This window comes from Pleurodeles waltl, chromosome 8 (assembly GCF_031143425.1).
Source record: "Pleurodeles waltl isolate 20211129_DDA chromosome 8, aPleWal1.hap1.20221129, whole genome shotgun sequence".
In the NCBI taxonomy this organism is placed as follows: domain Eukaryota; kingdom Metazoa; phylum Chordata; class Amphibia; order Caudata; family Salamandridae; genus Pleurodeles; species Pleurodeles waltl.
This window is the reverse complement of record NC_090447.1, coordinates 720,516,981-720,543,564: the sequence shown is the minus strand read 5'-3', so window position 1 is coordinate 720,543,564 and position 26,584 is coordinate 720,516,981. Positions and strand designations below refer to the sequence as shown.

Sequence of the window (26,584 nt, the reverse complement as noted above, 5' to 3'; positions counted from 1 at the left end):
TTATCCAGAACCAACTCAGGAGGAGCTTGTAAAAAAAAAGGAGAACATAGGGGTTGGTAAGTATGTTCTCTTTTTGTTCTATGTTCCCTTTCTTCCCTTGTTGCCTCTTACTTTTCTCTCTACCTTTTATTTTCTGGTGCTGGTTTTTCTTTGTTTTTCTCTCTGTTACCCTTCTATTCCTATACTTTTCTTAACTTCCTGTTGTGCTTCTTCTCTTTCTCTTCTTTTCTGCTCTTCTTTCTGTCTCGCTTTCGTTTCCTGTCATGACTGTGTTTTCCTGTTCTGCTCATTATTGTTTGTCTTCTTTTAATATTCTCAAAATACTCAACCAAATGACTTCTGTATTTCTAAATAAATAAAGATGATAACCCATAATTTCACTATTTCCGCTAGTTCCTTAATTTTTCCTTGTATTCTGTTTGGGATTTCTATAGAACTCTATACTATGTTTCAGCACAACTAAACTCAACCTTCTGGTTAGAAAACAAAATGTCAAAAGAAACAAAACCAGTTCAGACCATGTTCCGGTCTTTTATTTGGGATAGTTTTAGCGGTTAAAGTGAATACCAAAACAATCTAACAAAGCACAAAGGGAAAAAAACCCTTCCCTTCCTCGCCCACCCCCCTTCCCTTACCTGGTTAGGCCACGCTCTCCCAGAGCGTGGCCGGCTTCAGCTTGTTGCTGCCTCCTAGTTGCCCAGTCCGCTGTGCCGCCTTCGGGAGGAATCCTCGTTGTCCCACATAGCAGTTGGTCCGTCCTTCTTCCTCAGCTCCTGCGGTGACGGTGGCAGCCTCTCGACCTTGATCTCCCGGGCCTTTTAAGAGCCCTGCAGTACCTGGCGTTCCCTTGATCCTTTGTCTCCTGGCAGGTTCTTCAGTGTCGGATAATCCGGCACCGGAAGTACCCCCGGGGCCGTCGCCATTCGAGGAAGTACACCAGGGGCATCCGCGGGTTGAGTCCATGGAGGATGCCCCGCTACATTCACTCCCTCTGGACAGTGCCCGTTCGGGCCACAGGTCAGCCAGATAATGGGAAAGATAGTCAGCACTGGTGAGGAGTGAGCCAGGCGAGTGCTGAACCTGAAAGGAAAAGGATTGCAGGGATAAAAACCAACGGAGCACCCGAGCATTAGAGTCCTTATTTTGTGCCAGCCAGGTCAAGGGTGCATGGTCAGTAAACAAGGTAAAGGTCCGAGCCGCCAAATAGTAACGCAAAGACTCGACAGCCCAGTTGATCGCCAGACATTCTTTTTCAAGGGTAGGGTAATGCATTTCCCGGGGCAAGAGCTTGCGGCTCAGGAAGACAATAGGATGATAGAGCTCATTCTCATCAGCCTGAGAAAGGACAGACCTCAGGCCCTGATCCAAGGCGTCTGTTTGGACCTGAAAAGGCTTCTGAAAATCAGGGCAACGCAACACTGGCTTGATAGTCAGGAGATGTTTCAAGTGGTCGAAGCAGGCTTTCACTATATCAGAGAGATGAGTAATTTGATTGGGTTTCTTCTTCTCTAACAGGGCAGTGAGGGGTGCTGCTATTTCTGAAAAATGAGGGATGAACTGTCTGTAGAATCCTACCATCCCCAAGAAGGCTCTGACATCCTTTTTTCTGGGGAATGGAATTTGGGTGATGGCCTGTACTTTCTCAAGCTGGGGTTTAACTACTCCATGTCCAGTTACATAACCCAGGTAATCAATGGACTCATATCCAATATTACATTTATCTGGGTTCGCTGTAAGGCCTGCATCTCTAAGGGCATGTAATATGTTGGTCAAGTGGGAGATGTGTTCCTTCCAGGAATCACTATAGATGATGATATCATCTAAGTAAGCTGCTACATAATTTTGAAAGGGCCGAAGTACCAGATCCATTAATCGTTGGAAGGTTGCTGGTGTGCCATGGAGACCAAAAGGAAGGACTTTAAATTGATAAAGTCCTGAGGGGATAGAAAATGCATTTTTTTCTTTATCTTCTTCTTTTAGGAGGATTGGCCCATAACCTTGGGGGAGGTCTAATGTGGTAATGTACTTGGCTTTCCGTAAGTGTTCCAACAAATCATCGATTCTAGGCATTGGGTAAGAATCAAAATGAGACAGAGCCTTCAACTGTCGAAAATCGATGCAAAATCTAATCGTTCCGCCTGGTTTTGGAACTAGAACGATAGGAGAACACCAAGGACTGGAAGAACGCTCAATGATACCTGCATGCAACATCTCTTCTACTTTCTGTTCTACTGACTTCCGTCTAGCTTCAGGTATTCAATATTGTCTTTGTCTGGCTACCTTGTCCCAAATTGTGCGTATGTGATGGTGTATCAAATGTATTTTCCGAGGGATTTTTGAGAAAACATCTAAATTATTATCTACTAACATAGATAGTTATAACCTCTGTGGGGGAGCAAAGATGCACTGAACAAAGGCCATCCTTTTGTTTCACCATGTGTCCCTAAGGGGTATAGTGGTAGGTCATCAGCAGATCCAGTACTAACAGATAGAATACGGTGGGAATTCTCTGCTTCATGCCATGGTTTTAGGACATTGATGTGGTATATTTGTTCTCTCCCATTGGGAATTTCTAACTTATATGTAACAGGAGTGACTTGTTCCAAGACCGTAAAGGGGCCCTGCCAATGGGCTAGAAGCTTATTCTCTGTAGTTGGTAACAATACTAACACCTTCTGCCCTACATCTAGGGTTCTAGGTCTACTGGTTGTGTCAAAATAACTCTTTTGTTTTTCTTGTGCATCTTTTAGACACTTGTGAGCGGCTTCCCACACACTGTATAGGGCCTCTTTTAAATCCTTTGCATAAGTTAGCACATCTTTACCTTCTTCATCTACCTCTTTCCATTGCTCTACAAGCATGTCTAATAAGGTGCGTGGTTGATGACCGAAAAGGAGCTTAAACGGACTATGCCCTGTGGAAGATCAGATGTTTGTGCGGAGAGCATAGAGAACCAAGGGCATTTTTTTCTCTCAGTACTTTCCTGACTCATTAATGGTCTTCCGAAGGAGATTTGTAATTGTTTATTGTAACGTTTGACTAATCCATCAGTTTGGGGATGGTAAACTGATGTTCTGATCTGCCGGATTCCCAATATTTGACATACCTCTGACATAAAGCGGGACATAAAGGGGGTCCCCTGGTCTGTAAGTATCTCTTTCGGAAATCCTACGTGAGGAAATAATTCTACCATAGCCTGGGCTATCATTTTTGTGGTCATGCTAGCAATGGGAATGGCCTCAGGATATCGGGTGGCATAATCAACCAAAACTAGTAAGTATTGATGGCCTTTTACCAATTGAGTTAAGGGACCTACTAAATCCATATCATCTCGTGTGAATGGCACTTCTATAATAGGCAAAGTTTGGAGTGGAGCCCTATAATCGTTAGAAGGATTGATGAGTTGGCATGTGGGACAGGCCTGGCAATGCCTCCTAATATCCCCGTATACCCCATGCCAATAAAATCTTTTGTTTTTTCTCTCCCGAGGTGTCCCTCACCTTTATCACTGTGTGCTAAGTGGAATACTTGATCCCGAAATGTCTGAATGACGACCAACTGGGCATTGGAGTTCGGACAGATTCTATACAATAAATAGTTTTTAAGTGGAAAGGTAGGACCTACCGAATGATTCTCAGGAGTTAGGGCTATGTTCCAGGCATTTCTCAGGGTTGGGTCTTCTTTTTGAGATTGTCGAAACTGACTGGCTACAGACAGGACGGAGTTTGGGAATTCAGAAGGAGAGGAATTCATTGTGTGTAGTCTACTATTTTCCCTTTTCTGTGATTTGGTAAGTTTTTCTCTTGGATGAGTCTCCTCTATAATATCGGATACGAAGGGCGCGTCTTTACACCAGTTTTCCGTGGGACTCTTGTTGCTTTAGGCTATCTAATAGATCTGGGAAGGCTTCATAATCTGTCCCGATGATCAGATCTTCGCCTAAATCAGGTATTACCCCTACAGATAGGTGCTCCTCTTGACCTCTCTAATTAATAGTTACAATAGCAACCGGATACAGTTTGTCATCTCCATGGACGCAAGTAATTAATACATGTGCACCCCTTTCCCACTGTCCAGGTTGTACGTATGTTTTGTTTACTACGCTTTGATTACAGCCTGGGTCTACGAGTATGCACCTTTTTTCATTATTGACCATTATGGGGATGGTATATTTTGCTTTGCTCGACCCGGCCCACAGAACTCGTCCTCTCGCCAGTCCTATTTCCCTTGTCTCTCCTGGTTCTTTCTTAAGAGGACAATGTCTAGCTATGTTGCCCCACTCAGCGCAATGGAAGCATTGAGGTCCCGTATTAGAGTCTCGGGTTGGGGCCCGGGGGCCACAGTTTTTTTCCAGGCTAGGGCTTGTGGTGGGTTTTGTCAAAAGCGGTTTAGGGATGGAACACCTACTGTAGGGAGGAATACTTTTGGTGGGAGAACTCCTGAATTCTGGTGCTCGATGAAAGGCGCATGCTACATCAATAGAGGTTGTGGTATTGAGATTTGGGTGCTGTTGGATCCAGTTTCTGGTGGATGGAGGAAAAGCATCCAAATATTGTTCTAACACTACGGTATCAAACATAGTGTCCTTGGATGTTTCCGTGGGATTTAACCATTTTCCTGTGGCATATTGTACTCTATGGTACAGTGTACGAGGATTCTCTTGGGGGGCCCACTTGGTTTGTCTGAACCGGACTCAATAGCTCTCTTAGTCTAATCCGATTCTCTCCAGGATGGCTTTCTTGATCTCTGCATAGGGTGTCACACCACCAGGGTTTACCGCCTGGTAGGCAGCTTATAATATTCCCGTAAGGAGAGGTGCAATGTATTGTCCCTACTTCTCAGCTGGTCAGTTAGCGGAGCCAGCAACCTGTTCAAAATTGGTAAAGAAGGAGTCTGGGTCTTCATTATTTTGGTACTTTTTGTCAACATCAGGGCAGTGCGCGCTCTACGGGCGACTGGAATGGAAAAACCCAGCACTTCCAAGACAACGTAATTCATGAATTATGCTGATGTGCTGTTGTTTAACCTTTTGCATTGCAGAGTTTAATCCTGAAGACTTATATTCAAGGTGCTTATAAATACTGTTCATTTGCAATGTATTGCTGCAGGCTTTCAGAGTGTGACAGGGTGTGGTCCCTTTCCAGGGCCATCTAGAAGTTTCCTCTGCAGCATGACTGGGTGTGGTTTGTGGGCTGGGCCAAGTCTCTATATAAGGGAGCCAGCCCAGCTCCACATGCTCACTATTCAAAGGTCCTGGTGCAGAGCAGCAGCAACTTCCTGAGCTCCTGTTTCTGAGGCCTACTTTGATCTTCCAGGCCTTGCACTTCATTTAGTTGGTGATCCTTGATCAGGGCGGTAAGACGGAGCTCGGGCTGGGCCCCCAATCCCGTTCTCGAGGACTTTCGAGTTCTTGGGCCTAATTACCATGATGAAAGATTTTATCTTGTGCGTGTGAATGTGCGCTTGTTTTTTTCTGGCATTTGCATGTTGATACTCGAATCAGCAAGACGCGCGATTCATTTCTTGTGTGTAACTCTTGATATTCATTGTGCGCTACCAGTTCTTGGCATTCACATGGTGGCATTCGAATCGGCAAGACGCAGGATTCATTTCTTGTGTTTAACTCGTGGTATTCAGTGTGCGCTACCATTTCATGGCATTTATATGGTGGTTTTCGAATCGGCAAGATGCGCGATTAATTTCTTGTGTTGAACTCGTGATATTCAGTGTGCGCTACCATTTCATGGTATTTACATGGTGGCTTTCGAATCGGCAAGATGCGCAATTCATTTCTTGTGCTTAACTCAAGATATTCATTGTACGCTACCATTTCATGGCATTTACATGGTGGCTTTCGAATTGGCAAGACGCGTGATTCATTTCTTGTGCTTAACTGATGATATTCATTGTACGCTACCATTTCATGGCATTTACATGGTGGCATTCGAATCGGCAAGACGCGCGATTCGTTTCTTATGCTTAAATCATATTCATTGTGCGCTACCATTTCATGGTATTTACATTGTGGTATTTGAATGGGCAAGACGTGCGATTCATTCCTTGTGTGTAACTCTTGATGCTCATCGTGCGCAACCATTTCTTGGCACTTACAAGGTGACTTTCGAATCAGCAAAACATGCGATTCATTTCCCGCAATTAAACTTGATGTTTCGGATCACTTGCAGTGTGCGCGATCATTTCATGGCATTTGCATATTCTTGTTGACTTCAGCAATGTGCGCAATTCATGTTTCTGCATTTAAGAACTAAGGGCCAGATGCAGGAAACACTTTGCGACTCGCAAACGGCAAAATTTGCCGTTTGCGACTCGCAAATGCGTGTTTCCCATGCAGAAATGCATTTTTCGAGTCGGGACCGACTCGCAAAATGCATTTCCAAATCGCAAATAGGACGGGTTGTTCTCTTCCTATTTGCGATTCGCAGTGGAATGCAATTCCATTTCGCAGTTACCATCCACTTGAAGTGGATGGTAACCCACTCGCAAACGGGAAGGGGTCCCCATGGGACCCCTTCCCCTTTGTGAATGGACCCAAAACTATTTTTTCAGGGCAGGTAGTGGTCCAAGGGACCACTACCTGCCCTGAAAAAATACCGAAACTAAAGGTTTCGGTTTTTTTTTTTAAGTGCAGCTCGTTTTCCTTTAAGGAAAACGGGCTACACTTGAAAAAAAAAAAATGCTTTATTTAAAAGCAGTCACGAACATGGAGGTCTGCTGACTACAGCAGGCCTCCATGTTTGCGAGTGCCTATAGTCGCTACGGGGCCGCAATTTGCGACCCACCTCATTAATATTAATGAGGTGGGTCTTTGCGACCCCATAGCGACTCGCAGACGGTGTCTGAGACACCGTTCTGCATTGCAAATTGCGACTTGCAATTTGCGAGTCGCTCCGACTCGCAAATTGCAAGTCGCAATTTGCAATAATGCTACATCTGGCCCCTTGTGTTAGAATTCTAGATGTTACATTACATGTGCATAATAGGCCCCTTAATACAACTCCTATGGTTTTCCGGAAAACATTCAGATTATTTCCTTGTCCTCATGCAAAAAGACTATGTTTGATTCTGAAGACATAATTCTAGAGGGTGCTTATGTTTCTAGTCAATGTGTAAGATTTCATTAAGAGATTCATTGAGAAGATATCTTAATCATTCTTAATTTCTTCCCAGGTAACCAGACGTCTTGAGGCCTAGTTATTTAGTCCATGCTTAAGTTATCCATGGTTACAGTATGACAATGCTTAGAATCATAGTCTAGTAAAAGTTTAATGAGACATAATCTTGATACTGTGTGTGTTTAACCTTTTGTTTCCTACAGGTCTCCTTCCCAGCTGTTCCCTACCTAATCCCCGTTTCCCCACTTGGACTCTCTTAGACTCTGTGACATTCTAATGAGAGTATTGGAGCTGTCTTGTGGGGGACATGTTGGGAACATGCGCAGACCCGGAGGATCTGGTGACACTGACACTTTTGCAGTACACTACTGGGGACATTGGGATGTACTTTGCTGCTGGCTATGGTATCAGTCACTTTTCCCAGAGCTGTCTCATGAACCAGTTGGTTATTGGCGATGGTCGTCACCTGACTCTTCAAGGCCGTCTGAAGGGCCTCCCTTTCTACCTTGGCTTCTCGGATTTGCTCTTCCCACATGAGCTGCAGATGCCTCTGGCCTTCCGCTAATTGGGCAATCATGTTGGCCAATGATGGTTTGTCCTCTATTTCCTCTCTCCTTTTTGATGAAGGGTACTGGACCGGGTGAAAGTCCCACTTCTGACACCACTGTAGGAGAGCATCAGTAATCGAGGAACACACTTGTCTTTGTTATAATGGTTTATTAAAGTAAAGAAGAGTTTGACAGTCTCTTAATCGTTTTATTCTTGGTGTGTCTTGGTTCTTTTTGTCTTTGCCTTCTCCTTTAATCTTCAAGCTTTTCTCCTCTTGTTATTCTTTTCTTATCCAGGGCCAACTCAGGAGGAGCATGTAAAAAAAAGATGAACACAGTGGTTGGTAAGTATGTTCTCTTTTTGTTCTATGTTCCCTCTCTTCCCTTGTTGCCTCTTACTTTTCTCTCTACCTTTTCTTTTCTGGTGCTAGTCTTTCTTTGCTTTTCTCTCTGTTACCCTTCTCTTCCTATACTTTTCTTAACTTCCTGTTGTGCTTCTTCTCTTTCTCTTTTTTACGCTTTTCTTTCTGTCTCGTTTTTGTTTCCTGCCTTTACTGTGTTTTCCTGTTCTGCTCGTTATTGTTTGCCTTCTTTTAATATTCTCAAAATACTCAACCAAATGACTTCTCTATTTCTAAATAAAGATGTTAACCCATAATTTCACTATTTCCGTTGGTTCCTTAATTTTTCCTTGTATTCTGTTTGGGACCGCTATAGAACTCTATATTATGTTTCAGCACAACTAAACACAACCTTCTGGTTAGAAAACAAAACGTCAAAAGACACAAAACCAATTCAGACCATGTTCCAGTCTTTTATTTGGGCCCGTGTTAGCAGTGAATACCAAAAAATCCAAAAAAGCACAAATGGGAAAAATAAAAAACGTTACCTTCCTCGCCTGCCCCCCTTCCCATACCTGGTTAGGCCGCGCTCTCCCAGAGCGTGGCCGGCTTCAGCGTGTTGCTGCCTCCTAGTTGCCCAGTCCGCTGTGCCGCCTTCAGGAAGAATCCTTGTTGTCCCACTTCGCGGTCGGTCCGTCCTTCTTCCTCAGCTCCTGCGGTGACGACGTTGACTGCGGCGGCCTCTTCACCTTGATCTCCTGGGCCTTTTAGGAGCCCTGCAGTACCTGGCTTTCCCTTGATCCTTCGTCTCGTGGCAGGTTCTTCCAGGTCGGATAATCCGGCACCGGAAGTACCCCTGGGGCCCTCAGCATTTGAGGACGTACCCCCAGGGCATCCGCAGGTTGCGTCCACGGAGGACGCCCCGCTACAGAATCCTTCCTGTTCCTTATTTTTTAATCATCCGATCTTGGCTCTGCCGCTTTCCAACCATGGCATTGTCAGTGCAATCTTTCCAGGTTATAAACCTTTGGTGGGGTGTGGGAGTAGCTATCATTTAGAAGCGTTATCTGTAATTTAATTGCTAAACAGCTGGGTCACTCTGTACCCTGAACTGCTAGCAGTTCAGTGTTGTTTTTTTAACCACCACTTCCTATGCTTTTCTACTTTTATTACCCTCTCAAGCATTGGCAACCCCTATAGGTTTCGTCTTTGTTTTTTCTTTTGCATTCTATTTTACAATCTAATTGGATTATAAATATTTAAAAAATGTTATAATAATGTTTGTTTTAAATCTGATAAAACATTAATTGTTGTCTATGTTGTATGTTAAATTAATAGACAACATAAACAACTATTAATGGTTTATCAAAATTAAAACAAACATTATTAAAACATTTTTCTGATATTTATAATCCAATTACATAATAAGTTAGAATGCAAAAGAAAAAACAAAGGCGAAACCTATTGGCTTTACTTCAAATGCTTGCTCAAAGCACTCCTGATTTTTCCTTCGTGTCTCTTCTTTGTAATCAAAATATCTGTCACTTTAGCTGTGAAATGCACATCCCATGTAAGTTTGATTCCTGCTAATTGCTAAAAATACCATCAACCTCAATTGTCTACTGTTGTGATTTTGTACCAGCAGAAAAGTTGCTTTTTCAGTGGCAAGTTCAGAATGGCCTTTACCTACTACATACTCGTAGTCAGTGAATTGCTCTCCAATCATACATCAAAAGGATCGCTGAATAGAGGAGCCAAAACATATAATATACAAACATTTTATTTTTATTATATGCAGCTAAATCGAAATAGTGATAAAAATAATACACAATAATTCAATAAAAATATATTCAAAACAGTAGCCCCCTATGCAACAATAACACATAAACACAAAGACAACAAAACCAAGGACAACTACTTCAACAAACGTATAACATACATTAAGACAACAAAACAATATACACTAACATCACGTTTTTCTCTCTCTCTCTCTCTCTCTCTCTCTCTATATATATATATATATATATATATATATATATATATATATATACATAATCCATAATGAGCATTCAGTTACATTTATTTGGACAGACTTTCCTTTTTGTTATAGTTCCGACTGCCCTGCATGTCCAGAGGTGATATTTATTTAAATGCCGATTTTAGGCGAAACCAGCTTACATCAGGTAAACAGTCCTCTGGCACCTTGTGCCCCTCGTGTTTGCTCACCAGTTTGTGAAAAATAGTTTACATCTTTCATTTAGACGATTCTTTCGTCCCATTACAGCTCCGATACCCCTGCCCGCCATGAGGCGAGATTCTCTTGTGTACCGGTTTTCAGGTATTCAAGCTAACCCATTTCGACAGCCTATCTGCGTTCCTGTTCTCACAGGTTTATTCTACATGACTTTCTTGTTCTTTGAAAATTTGCTCTGTTGGCCTTGTCACATGCTGTTATAATCATTTCTATGTGGATGTTTATGGTTTGCACTACGGTTCACTCTTCGGTTGCACTTTGGTGTCATTATTTTGTTGGTGAGTCAACTTTGGGTTACGAGTGTTTATTTATTTATTAATTTTTGCCTGGATCAGCCCAACAATCGGCCTAGGTGTATTTTAAACAGGCTCCATGCATGCCCCTTGCTTGTTCGATTCCTTGACAATTGGTTCATAGTTTACAATCATTTATGTTTGTTTTTCTATCACATAGATTGAAAGAGAAGGTGGTACATATCTCTCGAGTCATAAAGCCCTGATGAGGGTGGCTGGAATCTAGAGACAGTTTCTCTGTCTTGTTTGTCCACTGAAACGCACATCGGCTTATGCAATGAAATGCCGTTTTGAAAAAGAGTTCTATTTGGAGGCTTATGTGATTATACACTGCTCTGAAAAAAAGAGTTTAATTTGGAAACCGCAATAGTTACCATCATAGTGGAGGACACATTTTGTGGCTTTTGCGGTATTATTTGGTTCTGAAAGGCAACATCACAGTAAAAGACAAACTTGGTGATATATTGATGTATGGAACATCATGTTGAAGAGAGACTCTGACTGAGCTAATTCTTGGTGTCTTTTTACGGATCATTTTGTTCTATTGAGCTATATGCCCTTTTTTTAATCATTTTTTATGGATTATGTATATATATAAACATATGTGATGTTAGTGTACATTGTTTTGTTGTCTTAATGTATGTTATACGTTTGTTGAAGTAGTTGTCCTTGGTTTTGTTGTCTTTGTGTTTTATGTGTTATTGTTGGGTAGGGGGCTACTGTTTTGAATATATTTTTATTTAATTATTGTGTATTATTTTGTATCACTATTTCGATTTAGCTGCATTTAATAAAAAGAAAATGTTTGTATATTATATGTTTTGGCTCCTCTATTTAGCGATCTTTTTGATGTATGATTGGAGAGCGATTCACTGACTACGAGTAGGACTTATTCCCTGCAAATTTCTCTCCTCATTCATGTCAGGGACCCTGTGTTCTACGTGGTATTCTTTACCTACTACATGCCTAATAAACGAGGCAGAAAAAAACTCTCTCCAGGTCTCCTCTAAACCCTCCGATTTAGACCACTCCACTCTGCTATGCCCAGCTGCACTCTACGCCACCCTGCACTCTATGCCACTACACTCCATGCCAATACTCTCTACGCCTATGCACTCTATTTTGTACCACTCCGCTCTATGCCCCTGCATTCTAAGCCAATTCTCTGTACGCCACTCTAACTTTATATGCACCATTGCACTCTATGCCACTGCACTCTGCTGTACTTTACGCCACTGTACTCTACCCTGCACCACTCCACTCAACACTTCACTGTACTTTGAAACAATGAACTCTACACCACTGAACTCTACACCATTGCACTCTACCCCACTGCACGCAATGCAACTGCACTACACTACTGCATTCTATGCCAATGCACTCTACATCACCCTACACTAATGCACTCTGAAACACTATACTCTGCACCACTGCGCTCTCTGCCACTCTACTCTGCACCACTGCACTCGGCCACTGAACTGCATGCCACTGTACTGTACACTAATGAACTGTATGACATCAATCACCATGCATTGAGCCTCTTTCACCCTGCACTTACACACTTATCAACCTTCATTGATGCACCACTCACCCTGCACAGAGCACTCACACCATCCTCCCTGCACTCATATAACTGCTCCCACAGCTCTTAATTTATTATTAATCCCATAACCGAATGCATTGACCAACGCTTGTGGAGCATAGTGGATTCTACCACTGAAGCCCGATTGGGGGTGGCCTGAATATCTTTCTGACCCATTGGCAGGCATTGTGAAAAACTCGCACCGCCCATAACCTCTAGGGCAGAGATCTCAATCGTGGCCTGTTGTAAACACATGAGAGCGACGACACAAGAGTAATCTGCTACACGAAAAATGTTTTAAAAATCCTGAAATATAGCTATCGCTCTCAGGGAATGGAAGATTAAGTAAAACGTGTGAAATATAAAGAGAAACCACATTGCTGACAAAAAACATACCTTTCCGTTTGTTTACATTCATAGTTCAGAAAAATCAATCCGTGTTTTTCCAGTTAAGTCAAGGACATGAATATAGGGCCCAACAGGGACCCCGAACAATGTCCACTATTAATTATTACAGGGCCCGGAACCCAGAAGACCCGGTAAACTTAAAACCTTGCGTGAACACGATTTATTTTCTATTACAATATGAAGGGATTTTCATGCTAAAAGGTAGATTCCTCAACTAAACAGAAGTGGGCGCTTTGAGGCCGAGGTTGTCCGCTTTCGTTCTCCCAAAATACGGACTGTTCGCCACTTCAATGGAAACCCAGAGCGAGTGAAACCGAGATGAACTGTTGAAGCTCGCTACGCCCAAACTTGTGATGAGATCTGATAGTAAGACGATCAGAACCAGAGATTTAGAGTTTTTCAGAATGTATTCCGGGAGGTGATTTCAGCTCAGTGAGGCTACTCTGCCGGAGTCCGCAACGGGCGCAGCTTTGGTACCGACTTTCCTGTGAGTCTGTAGGGCGGGACGCCCCGCCCCCGGCACAGCGACTGCCCCGGGGGTGAGGACGAACAACAGACTGCCGAGCAAATAGCGGACCGCGAGGGCTGGGGACATCCGCAGACTGACAACTGCTTCACCCCCCTCCCCCGCTGGCGTCCCCGTGGGACCAGCCTCCGGCCTTGAGAGGAGGACGCGAGGGCCCCGGCAAAAGCAAGGACCCCCGACCCGCGAGGAAGTAGCGTCAAACCGAGGTCCGAGCGGAGTTGAGCGCACCGGGTAAGGGCTTAGCGACCACTTTTCTCCGACGCTTTAAATTGAAAATAATGCTGTGTGTTTGGGTTCGTGTTCCTTTCAGCAGCCTCGGGGTCTCCGGTGTGTGAAATTGCGTTGCGGGGCTGACCGCGGCTCTGCTTGACCTGGAGCCGCCACACACTCGCTACTTGGCGTGCTCAGACCGATGAGACTGTGCGGGCTTTTGTTAGTACTGGTTCTTCGCTTCATAATTGTCAACGACGCCTTCCACCCATGAATGCTTTGCGGTCACACGCTAGTATCAACTTGTTTTACCCCGCGCGGCGCTTACCTACGACTGTGTTTTGGTGCTTTCTCTAAAATAAGCTAGACGTTGCTTTTAAAAAGCCTGCAGGCGCTGAAATCGCAGGCCGTGGGTCCCTGAGTCCCACAGCCCCCTTGTTTCTCTGCTCTTCCTGTTAGTCTCACGAGGGACATTTTCGACATCCGTTATATTGTGCTTCATAAAACTTTTCTTCTTTGTCTTTCAACAGCACGTTGGAAATCTGACCCTTTTGTCAAAGGGTCCTCTTTCCATTGACCTCGTGCAGGGAAGTTTTTAGAGAACGTTTTCCATCCTGGGGAAATGGATTACATTCAAAGTGTGTGCGCGGGGGTCAGTGTTGGGGATATAAAATCATGTGAGGAGAAAAAAGAGACTGAAGTAATAGGGAAGTGTATAAGGGCAGTGGTTCCCTTCCTTTTGACAACTGAGGACCCCCACTGAATCACTCACTACTGGAAGCCGGGGACCCCCCCACCCAAAGCAATTTGTACGATTTAAATTTCAAACACTAGCACAGTAATTTTGTAGAAAATACACAAACAAGTACACACCAAACAAATACTTGCATTACTAAAGATATGATTATTTTATATTGAAAAATATGCAAAAATTGAATATATTACTGGGAACTTTGGCACTGCATCCCTAAGACCAACTTTTCAATGTTCGGTTTTATTTAGGAAAGCTGAATCGGGTCAGATTATACATTTTCTAAGTGTTACTGTTTTGACTTTTTTTGGTACATAAGAGCTGAGAAAGCTTTAAAACATACATTTGTGTGGGGAAGCAAAGTAAAACCATAAGGGCCTCTCTGTCACATGTGATTCATTTGTTTTATAGCATCTCTCCTACCAGTGTAGGGTGTGGGAGGGCTGTACAGGGTACCGTGGACTAGATGGTGTAGGATTCACATGTCATCCACACTGGTAGGCATTTTCTAAGAGTGCTTGGTCTGGAGAGGCAGAAACTTAAGATTCAGAACATGACACAGTGGTTAGCGTTGACCTTAATAATACAAATGCATTTCTACATAAGCAAACCTTTTTAAGCAGCATAAGGTTAATGAAAGACTCAGGTAAAAAAACATAACTTTCCAATTTGTGCCATGCAGTTTGGATGCAGCTCTTTGATGGCAATTCATAGCTCACTGTGCTAGGTTATGATTGCAACTTATGAACTGCATAGTAACACATTGTGCAATGTACATAAAATACTGTTCTTTGCATGTCACACATTCTTTGCAGCAGGCATATTAACCATCTGCGCTACCTTAGATTAGACAAAACGGCCACCAGCCAAAATTCCTGTCTCGCTCCAACAGCTACGATAATCACCAGAATTTTTTTGACACTCTTATTTTTGCATGTAAGCTGCTGGATGTACATGGAACTCTGCAGTGCTTTTAAAACTGCTGCACAAATGAAGTAGTGAATATAAAAACATACGTGTTTCTGCTGTGAGGCTCCAGCTCAAGAAGTGCCTTCCTGCAAGCTCAGGCCTGCGGCCTCCTGGGAATGTCACGGACCCCTGGGGGTCCGCGGACCACAAGTTGGGAACTGCTGTACTAGGGCATTTTTTAGAGGTACATGGCAGTGGAAGACTGTATAATGTTTAGGTGTGTCTAGAGATGCTACAGTATGGTGGTAGGGTACAGACCGGGGAAGACGTATTGTTCATAAGCAGTCAAATAAGTAATAGAAGCTACATTATGTAGAGCTACTGGGTAACAGTAGGGGTACAGGCACTATAGTATAGCTGGGACTAGATGCACCAAGGTTAAAGGCAGGGATGGAAGCTATAAGGTATGAACCGGGGTCGCAACTAGACCTGAGCTTTAAAGGTGGGGGGGTTAGCCCTCTGAGCAATTGGGCAGGACTAACATGCTCAAAGATGAGGTGGAGTTAATATGCCAGGCAATGGGGCAGGGCCATGCACAGCACCAATCTGGTTAGGAGTGATAATGCTTCCTTTCAACCACAATTCTCCTTCTCGCGTTCACCTACATGCCCCTAAACAATAAAACAGACATAAACTCAGAAAGCATAGGCAGAATAAATTAAAAGAATGCAAGTAAGGGGAGCGGCCCTGCAGGACTGCCTTGTGAGCTGTCAAACACTACACGAAAACAAGCATTAGCAAAGCTAATAGGTCTCGCCTATGCAAGAGCTAGTGGCTTTGCCAATTTGTTTTAGTCATGTTGTTCAACAGTGTGGCTGCTATTGAGCATGGCTAAAAGTTAGTGGCATAGAGAAGAGTGGTGTGGAGTATCGTAGAGTGGAATGGTGAAGAGTAGAGTGTTGTGTACTGGAGGGCGATAGTGTGGAGTCACATAGAGTGGCATATACTAGAGTACAATGTGTAGAGTGGACTGGTGTAGAGTTCTTTGGCATAGAGTTTTGCAGAGTACAGAGGCATGCAATGCAGTGTCGTAGAAGGCCATAGATTAGAGTGGTGCATAGTAGAGTGGAGTGGCATAGAGTTGAGTGATGTAGTGGGCAGTGGCGTAGAGTAGTCAAGTGGCATAGAGTCGAGTGCCATATAGTGCAGTGCAGGGCTCGAAAAATAATTAAAATGTTACTAGACCTGCAGGTCGAGTAACTGAAATAATCTACTCGACCTAACTGTAATGTACTTCACTCAGAAACGGGTCTCAAATTGTGTGATCCTAGGCAAATGGCTTATAGAGTGGCCTTCTCAATTCTCACATATGATTGCACCTTCAAATATGTGAGCTCAGCATTTCTGCACAACAAAAAAAAACTCTTTTGTTTGATTAAGTAGACTAAAGTTTGCTGCGTGCATTACAAGAACCTAGCCCACGTACCTATGAGGTCTAGCCCACATAACCTATGACTTATTTTAGTTTACTAGAAACATTGCCTTCAGGGCAGTAGTGTTTCTCAGTTTGTTTAAACACTCATTTTTAATATATTTATTACCAAACCATGATGTGGTAACATACTGTTATCCAAACACAGTATCTTTCCAAGAAATGTCCAAAAACCTCTCCACTAACTTGCAGCTTTACTGATAAAACTATATAGTACATTAACAATCTGTGAAAATTGGGATTCAGAAAACATATCCTTTGCACATCAACATGTAAAGCATTCCGATTTGTTTTCGTCCTATTAAAATATTTCTTCATCACACATAAATATAAAAAAGGGCTTTCACAACTACTGAAGTATATTTTTGTATGTTTGCACAGTTAACTTAGTCATTTAAATTTTGTGTATTAGGAAAAACCTGACACCCTATATCCTTTCATTTTACATTCTGAGCAGCAGGTCACACAGTTCACCTTACAAAGTCCTGGAACTCTGCAGTCAGAAGAAAAATTAATTGTAAGAAAAACTTGACTTTTGACCTCTGTCTGTGAACACAGAGCAAATGTGACATAAGAACAAGATTTAAAGGCATCTTTTATTGACCTTCCACTTTTCAACTGAACAGAACATCTGTTCAGTGTCAACTCACCACCTGATCAAATAAGACTCTTCAGTGCGAGTGGTCGAGTGGATTTTTCGAGCCCTGCAGTGGCATAGAGTGATGCGGAATAGAGGTCGGTAGGGGAGAGAGCACTGTTGTACAGTAGAGTGTTAGAGTGGAGTAGAGAGCAGTTTAGAACAGTACATGAAGTGCATTGGCGTAGAGTGGTGTGCAGTGGCGTAGAGTTGATTGTTTCGGAGTTGAGTGACATGATATTGAGTAGAGTGGTGCAGGGTAGAATGTAGTTGCCTAGAGTGTAATGGTGTGGAGTGCAGTGGCAGAGAGGGTAGTGGTGCAGAGTAGATTAGAGTGGCATACAGTGGACTGGCGTATGGATCGGGGAATATAGTTGTGTTACAAAAAAAGCACTCTGGTGTACTGTGTAGTGTTGCTGGGTGGCCTAGACTACAGTGGTGTTGAGTGGACTTGTGCAGAGTAGATTGGTGTGGCTTAGACTGAGTTTCAAAGAGTGCAGTGGTGTAGAATGGTGAAGAGTGTATTGGCATAGAGTAGTACGATGTAGAGCAGAGAGGCACAGTGTGAAGTGGCGTAGAGGGCAGTGGAGTGGTGTTAGAGTGTAGTGGTGTGGAGCGGTGCAGAGCAGTGTGGAGTGGCGTAGATTGGAGTATTCATGGTGTGGTAGCACACTTCCATTACAGACAACACATTTTGAATGAAATGACCATTACACTTGCACAGACTTACAGTTTTGCTAATAAAACTATAAAGTTACCAGACGAAAAAGTGTGGAAAATGCATCAGCTTGTTTAATGGTTTGTTTTGTTCATATTAAAGTATTTGTCTCTAACACACTTCAGAAAAAAACAAAAAAAGTGCTGTATTTGTGCGTTCATGATTCTGAAATATTTACACAGTTCATTTAAATGTTGTGTGCTAGGAAAAAATACTCCTTTGCACGCTCAGTTTCCAATAAGATTGTCACACAAATCCTCATACTTTGAAGTCAAAGAAAGAAAAGTAAACAAGCACCCTTGGAAGACAGTGCTCGACATTTGACCTCTGTCTTTGAACACACAACAACAGTTATAAGATAAGAACAAGATTTAAAGGCCTGGTAACAGGAAGTGAGTTTGTGGAAGAATACCAGAACCACGGTTTAGGCAACAAGAGGGACTGACTGAACCTGGAGAGCCTAAAGCTAAGAAAGCCAGCACAAGGAAAGCCAAAAAGTGTGCATTACAAACGGCAAAGCCAGAGGTAATCAACGAGCAGAATGTATTCCTCGGTCAACTTTCTGAAAGTCTCCAAGATGCCTCAGTTGAGTTCCAAATCATAAATAAAAATAAAATTTAAATTTAAATTGAGTGCCACACTCAACATTCATCAATATTTTGATAAGTTGCATGCAGCTAAAATGCTCCTCTCTCCGCATTGCATATTTTTTAATTAATTAGAAACTATGATTGTTGTACAGTTGTTTAAACTAAATTATTATACACTGTTATCACATATTTACTGATTTAAAAGTTCTTCAGTACTTCAACAGCTTATGAAGTCTTCTTTTTATTTTAAGGAGCCTGAATTGGCTTCAAGCATTAGTCTTACTGTATTGATTTCTACAATGTTTCTCTTTTCATGGCTGTTGCTTATTGTCTCTGGTTCTTTAGTGTAGAATTGACACAAAGTTGTTGTCCGGTTATGGTAACTCCCTCTTGGGAGTAGTTAATCACTTCAAGTGCATGAAGGTTACAATATTCAGTGATGATATTGTTTGCTGGTCACAGCGGGCAGCTGCCCAGTTCATCACATTTTCCCTGTAGGAAATCATTGTTGCTTGAGAAACATAATGCTGTTTGCAAGAAGAGGTAACCTTGTGCTCCAAATCTCTAGTACATTCGACTTGCTTCACAAATCTATTTACGTATGTAAAACTTACTTATACATGCAAATGGCTGGATGATACCTTGCACTGGTAAAATGTTTTACTCGTATGTCCCCACAGAGGTGTAATCTGTGAGTAGGTCCCGCTCAATGTATGGGCAGTATCCGGCTTTTCCAGGTAGCATTTGAATTAAGTTTGAGAATACCCACAAGCTCAAACTTCCGTCCACCTCTGGAAATGGCTAGATATGTACTTAAACCCTTCCAAAGGTAGGGAAGAGCAGGGAAGACTCATACAATTGTTGCACGCCTACACATATGTTTTCCTTGTGGGGGGAAAATGTGGAATTGGTCAAAGGCAGTGGCAGTTCAGCAGGTGTAATTGTTTAACAAGAACTATGCCAGTGGAAAGCAAACCGCAGAGGCGAGTGTAGCAGAACAAGTGCACCCGTGACTGCCGCAGCTTTCCAAGTGTACTTCAGGAAAGTGTTGAAAATTGGCATGTCGTAAATCAACACTCCTATGAGGGTGAAACGATTTATGAACATTTTTGTTTAAAAAACACAGGAAAGATCTGTGGTAGTGTTTAACTGGTTAGTGGACTATTAATGTTTCAATTGCTTTTACTGAAGGAACATATGTAGTATAGAGCCTCTTGTGTGAAACTGTTTTGCAGCCACAAAACCATAGGCCTTATGACCACAAAACATTGTGTCATAAGGGACAGTGAGTACATTGCAAATCGGAAATGTCTTTCTGACTTCCATTTTAGGACCCATAGTCTGCATGCAGTCAATGCGAGTGCACTGACGAAATCTCTTACAGGGCCTTTTCACTGCATAGCCTTTCATAGCGAACCAGGAGGCGGCATTTTTTTTGCAGTTCCCTGTGAATGGTAAATTTGTGATGTAATTACTACATCAGTCGTAATATGAAACAACAGTGGGGTTGCAAACCAGTCTGTGTGTGAAAGACACCCACTAATTAGTAACACCACTTTCGTTTGTCGGCCAAGTGATGGATTTTTACTGATAGATGTGTATGATTTCAGAATCCCTTAGCAGGCGTTTTCTAATCGGAATTTACTCTGTGATCTATGGTGTGCTATTTCTATCACTGAGAGGGTGTGTGTGAGTTGTTTGGATCTCTTTACAGCATGAGCACGTCTGCGTTGCATCTTATTCAGTCATATAATGCGTCAGTGGTCTTTTCAAGTTACCTCTTCAGGTTCAATCTATCACACCGTTTTCTACTGGAGAAGATAATTTCAGCTGAAGTTGTGTTGTCTGTTGTATCATGGTGACTCTTCATCAAGAACAATGCTTTTTGAGCGCTTCCCCGACAACTTGCCAAGTAACTAAACTGGTTAACACAGACCTTGGTGACAGCGGATGCCTTTTTTCATTTGTTTAGTTGAACCTTTCTTATTTGTGAAGTACCGCCATTAATATTAATCTGACTCAGGGAGTTATCGTATGCTTATCGCCGAGAAGAAGGAAGAGAGACTCTCGGGGTTTGTGATGCTGGGGGAGAACGGTGAAGGATAGCTACAGCAAGACTTGGGGCACGGACCCCAGTGCAAGCCACAAAGATGCAACATTGAAGTGACACAGGGACAGTGATGGGTACAGAGGTCCCCCAGTCTGTGGTACTTTGACATAATGTAACAATAGGTTAGGAAATACTAGAAAACGATGACACAAGCACAACCTACTTGAGAACTACAGTATTAACGAGTTTACATTACATTCTTAGGATAATTATGATTCACAAGTATATTTATTTAATTTACGTCCTTATTAACAGATGTGATGCGCAGTTTCATTGTATGTCGTTTCTTGAGAGTGTATTCTTGAAATTTTTAATGAATTACTCTGCCAACATGTTTCACCCCTCAACAGCTAATGAGGTAAGAGCGTTTTTAAGGCTGAAATTAATGTATTAGAGAAACAAACTGGCCTAGTAAGTTATAAGCAATTTCTTGAATGATTATGTCAGACTCCATTATCTTACTTGTGGAGTCACATCAGTGATATACTGCACATGTGAGCCAAACTGGAGGACCATGGCCAGTGCTTTGGGAGGTGCATACATATCACAAAAATAATGCAAGGTGGTGTTTTAAAAAAATAATAACATATATATCGAAGGCCACAATAATGTACTGGATAGTCTCATATCAGTTTGAAAACAAGGTATTTATTCCCTGTGGGAAGGCGGTAGAGGTAGAATTAGTGAAAGAATGAGGGATAGATAAGGGCTACCACGAGTTTCCCCACTAGAGCCCATGGCTGTGAGCAGTTGTCATTTCATTTGTCAGATGCAACTTACTGTACAAATTGAATCATTGCAAACGAGATTAGTTTAGATAATCTTGACAATGGTCAATTGGAATGGATAGGCACAGGGCTCCTAACTCTGAAATAAAAAGCCACATTTGGTGCAATGCAGGATGAAGTTTAGTGGAGGACTTCTATACTTTTGGGAGAAAGGAGTCCATCAGATAAGAGTACCAAGACAGGTAAAAAAAACATCAGATCCTTGCAAATTGCACCCGATTGGGGTGGCCCCACTTATGGCGATATTGTCGGGCTGGAATGTGGGGGTGGGGGTCGGGGAACGGCAGGCTCCCAGCCCCCCCCCCTCAATAAAAACACAACCGTTTGGCTGTAAAGGGGCCCCGGAAGCACTGTTTGGCGGCCCCGGAGGCGCTCTTCGCGCTTCTGGAGGTCACGCACAGGAATGACGTCACGTGGCCAGCCTTATAAGGCGGCCGTGTTTGGCGAGCGTGTCTTTCTCGTGCTCTCTGATCATACCAGGGGGCCCCAGTGGCCGCAACAAGATACCAATTCTCACAGGTACTCAAGCGTTCCCTTCTGACAGCGGGTTTGGTTGCCTCAGATTTTGGCACTCACTCCTTTAGAATAGGGGCAGCCACAGCGGCTGTGGCAATGGGATTCCCAGGAGCAGCGGTTAAGAGAATTGGAAGGTGGTCATCGGATTGCTACAAGTGATATGTGAGGCTGCACATGCTATGAGTTCATGTCCTTGACACATCTTTCTTCGTACTCTTTGCAGACACCCTCCAAGTATTTGACGGTTCCGAAAACTCCGGTGCATGCAGGAGTTGCTGGTATCATTAAGGTGTGGGTAATCGGACATTCCCATGTCCGACGTGCAGGTGAACTATTCGCAAGGAGTGCCTTTGGTCATGCGTATTGGAGGCTGGTTTCGGCATCTCTTTCCTTGGCCGAGGTGGGCTGCGGCTCACTCAATTAAGGACATTCCTGGTTTCAATGCCCCCCTTAGGTCACTCATCTCCAGACATCATTGTGCTGCACCTTGGGGGTAATGATTTGGTTGCTCTAGGACGCCAGCAGCTGTTTGAAATGGTAATATCTGAAATTGGTTGGTTGGCCAAATAATTCCCTCAGGCTGTCCTTGCTTGGTCGAACATGATTCCTCGTTCCCTCTGGAGGGGCCGGATCTCTGTAAAAGCCCTCAATGACTCAGTGAGAAGAATCAATAGCAAATTGGCCAAGTTGTTTCGGACTCCAAGGTTGGCTGTGATCTCGCATGGCTGCATTAAAAGGCGACAGGTTTTTTCTGCAGGATGGAGTTCATCTTTCACGAGTAGGCTATGAAATGTTTTTAGAAAATATACTCGCCTTGCTCTCTCAGCATACATGACCCCTTCCTGGGGGAGGCGGGGGGGGGCACATCGTTGGGCAACGATGCGGGCCAGTGGCGGGGTGAGATCATGACTGGGAGTATAAATGGGTACCTTCTTACTACAAAATGGGTGACCAGCTAATTGGAACCCTCCAAGGGGTGCAGGCTGGGAAGTATGGACGACACACAGGGGCGTGGGGGTTGTGAGCGGTCGCTGGCATCTGGCCCCTAGGGCCAACCACCTGCGCATGCGCAGAAGGTCTGGAGTGAGAACTGGCCTTGGGGGGGGGGGGGGGGTGGCGGGGGTGCCCGAGGTAGGTATTCAAGCGAGCAGCCGGGCCCCTCCACAGCAATCCAGTCTGGAAGGTATGAGAGCACCCTGATGGAGATCCTACCCCTGGGATTTGTAGCGTAAGCAGGGGTAGGGTTTTGGGGTATGGGAAAACAGTCATGATCTCATTCATGAGTGATTTTTGGTGGTAGGAGGCCTTGGCGATACCCGGCCATATGGGCGTTCTGTCTAGTCCGGATTGTAACTTCATTCTTAATGCGTTGTGCCATGGCTAGATTCATCGTAGGATGGCTGGTCTTAGTCTGTAAGTATGTAGTTAGAGGAGGTGTTTGCATAGGATCACGCAGGGCCTGCATCATGGTGTATGTGCAAGGTGTGCCTCTGTCTTAGACTGTGTCTTCATAATTGGTGGGGAGGCCGTCCAGGGATTTCAGAAAGTGCGGTAAAGGGAAAGGCAGTGTACTGCGGCTATAAATAGGGTGTTTTTAAATGTGTCAGAAATGCCTAATGCCTATTTATTGACGCTCACCAGATGGAGCCTCTCCACAATTTTTGCCACCAGGCTGCCCCAGAGAAATTAAAGTGCTAAGAGGTCGGTGAGATGGTAAACAGTGCATTATACACCCGAACCAACAAAAGGCAACATATATGCACAAGTTCAAATGGTGGTACTCTAAATGTAAATGTATGCATGGTAGAGTTTGGGGGCCTCTTGCAGCAAATATGTAGTTCGATAGGTTTTGTGTTGAAAATAAATTCTCTCTCTTGTCACAGGGTTCTCCTGAAGGGTTCACTATAACACTTTGTTTGACCCTGGTTGTTTACTTTTTAGAATGAACAGGAACATTTTCTTTAGACTGCATTAGTGCATAACTGGTGAATATTTCTTTATGGTATGTTTTTGTACCATTGCTCCATTATTCCTCGCCTGCGTCACATGGAATTTTCTCAATCAAGTTTTATTTTTATTAAAGGTATTTTTGAGGCGAAGGTTGGCTGAAAGATATCACAGATTAGCTTATTTCAATTGATTTATTGAGGCAGTCACCCAAGAGTGCTGAGGGTAGTACCCAAGGAGGGCTTTCGAGGACCTGAGCTTGTTCTCCTGTAGTAAAATCTTGGTTAGTGGTTGCCTTAGTCTGTCCTTGTCAGTTGCCTTTGTTGCTAAAGTGAAGGAATTAGAATTGTTTTAACTTATCAATAGTTAGAGTTTGATGAAGTCACTTGTGGTGTGACCTGTTAAAAATCTTTAATTGCCCTGAGGAGGTTGCTAGATTTTTTTGTGAAAGTTTTAATCTGTTATGCAGTTGAATTTGTACGTTGGTTCATTAGTCACTCGTTTTAGCCTCCTCAATTTTAAGGTTGTGTGTGCAAGCATTTCGACCTGTTGTAAGTATTGTGGGCTTTAACCACGTCCATCTCACACCCATGACTTTCATTTGTCCTGGGCTTGCCTTTCAAAAATTACTTAATGTCATTGGTAAATGCTTTACTTTAGTCACGCCTCGCAGACTGCCCCTGGTACGTGGATTATTGCACGATTGGCAATATATTTCAGCGTGGGCAAACTATTTTTTACTTTTGTCTCTCCCACTTCGTCCTGCATGGTGGCCATGGCACTCACAGTGCAAACGGGCACAACAGTGTGAAATCAATGGGCTGCATTAGAGCGCTGGTCACATTGTTCATAGTTAACCTAATCCGAGTAATTTCTTGTGTCGCTTCTCTTAAAACACTTGAAATTGGTGAATGCTTTATGTAATGTAGGTGGGGGGGTCGGGGGTGGAAGGGGAAGGGCTTCCCCTTCCATCCCTGCCTTGGGGGGCTGGGGAGGAACCCCACAGAGGGAGCGCTAGTGCTCCCTCTGGGCTCTGTGCCCAGGACGTAATGGTTACGTCCTGGGCACACAAGCACTGTGCCTCAGGACGTAACCATTACGTCCTGGGCACAGAAGGGTTATGGTTAACCTCTGTCGACCTTCTCACTGCCAAGGCCCCCTCGGTACCTGTAAAACAATAGTGATATAGTCATACTTCTTACTTCAACATAGGCTGAACTGTAAGAGCAGACAAACCATCAGCAAGCAGCACTATTATGCAAAGTGATCACCACACTGTACTTGTGTATTTATATACAACCTACAAGTGTTGTGAGACCAGCTCACATCGTCTTACCCCTGCTATGGGTCAACTGCGCCCCATGGAGGAAAAGCTAAGGAACCCCTGTAGTCACACACTAAACAAAGGGAAGAAAAAACTATCTGTATGTCAAGATGCTACTCCCTTGTACTTGCATCACACCATCCAGACCGTGAAAATATTAATCTCCACCCCATCTGTACCCTCTTACATCATCAAGGTGCATTCCTCTCCTTCAACCTATGCGTGTCGGGTCCTTGCTCCTGATAAATGAGGTCTGGATAGTGTGGTGTAAGTACCGGGGAGTATCATTCAACACCATCGACTAGGTATAAAGACACCAAGTGCCCCAAATACAAAAACACCACAGGAGCCCTGATAAAACAGACAGAACAGTACTACCTTGCCCAGAAGGAAGGAACAGGCGAGAGCTCCCTCAACATCAACAACATAGTCACTAACCTATCAAAAATGACTTTGAAACAATCTGGAATTGGTCTATTGAATAGAGGTATATCCTTCTGCCATACTGCAGCTTCGGACATAACCGAAGCATTAATTGACCTTTTCAAATTTACTCTAAATCTGAAATGACCTGCTTTCTTTTATGACAACCCCCACAAGACCTTGACACACACTGACAAGTCTGACTGCACTATCTGTACAAGATCTTGAAGACATTAATACCCATAATAACCTCTCTAAAATGGGTGATGGATCTAGTTCCCTTATCCATACTGTCACAGAACTAGAGTTAGAAACTGCGGCTACAGATGTTACTCACTTTAAGTCCAAATCCAGTTTCTGATCCAAAATAGCACTGGGCAATAGTATTGATACATTTCAGTTGGCAGTTTCACATGACTTAGAGGGAATATCAAAAATACAAGAAAAAGCTAAAATTCTTACAATGTAACATCACATTCCAGGAGCACAGGGCCATACAATACCTCAGCCGTCATCCAGATATTATCATCAAAGAAGCAGATAAGGGGGGTAATATTGTACTACTACATGTGGATGACCATCTTCGTGGAGCAAATCTACAGCTATCTGATACTGATTGCTATTGTGTCTTAGATCATGACCCCCACTCCAGAGATACACATATCAGGATTCTACTCCAGGATTGACATGCACGGGGTCGCCTTAGTGAAGAAGAAAATAATTTCCTGTTTGTGGTACATCCCCCTATGCCTAAATTCTACCTGTTGCCTAAAATTCATAAGAGGGGTACACCACCGCCAAGCAGACCCATCATTACAGGCATAAATGCAGCCTGTTTGAGGATGGGAAAATTCGTAGACAATCATTTACAAAAAAATAATCAAAACCTCCCTTCCTACATTCAAGATACAAAGGATAATTTGATGAAATTGCATAATACAAGAAGGGAACAGGATTTAATGTTGGTCACAATAGATATTTTTTAGCCTATACACATCCATTCAACATAAGGATGGTATAAAGGCTATCTGACAGGCTCTGTGGACAAGATCGGCCAACGTTTTGGAATTCAACCAAATGATAT

The 26,584-nt window shown here is 43.3% G+C and overlaps 1 protein-coding gene across 9 annotated transcripts in view; it reads left to right on the top strand.

The window, feature by feature from the left end:
* Positions 1-12,840: 12,840 nt before the first annotated feature.
* The window catches only part of ST3GAL6 (ST3 beta-galactoside alpha-2,3-sialyltransferase 6), a 502,129-nt gene continuing 488,385 nt past the window's right edge, over positions 12,841-26,584 (top strand). For all 9 annotated transcript variants that reach the window (XM_069204903.1, XM_069204900.1, XM_069204906.1 and 6 more), the window contains exon 1: positions 12,841-13,316. The gene's annotated coding sequence lies outside the window, so the exon portion shown is untranslated. The remainder of the gene's footprint in view (positions 13,317-26,584) is intronic.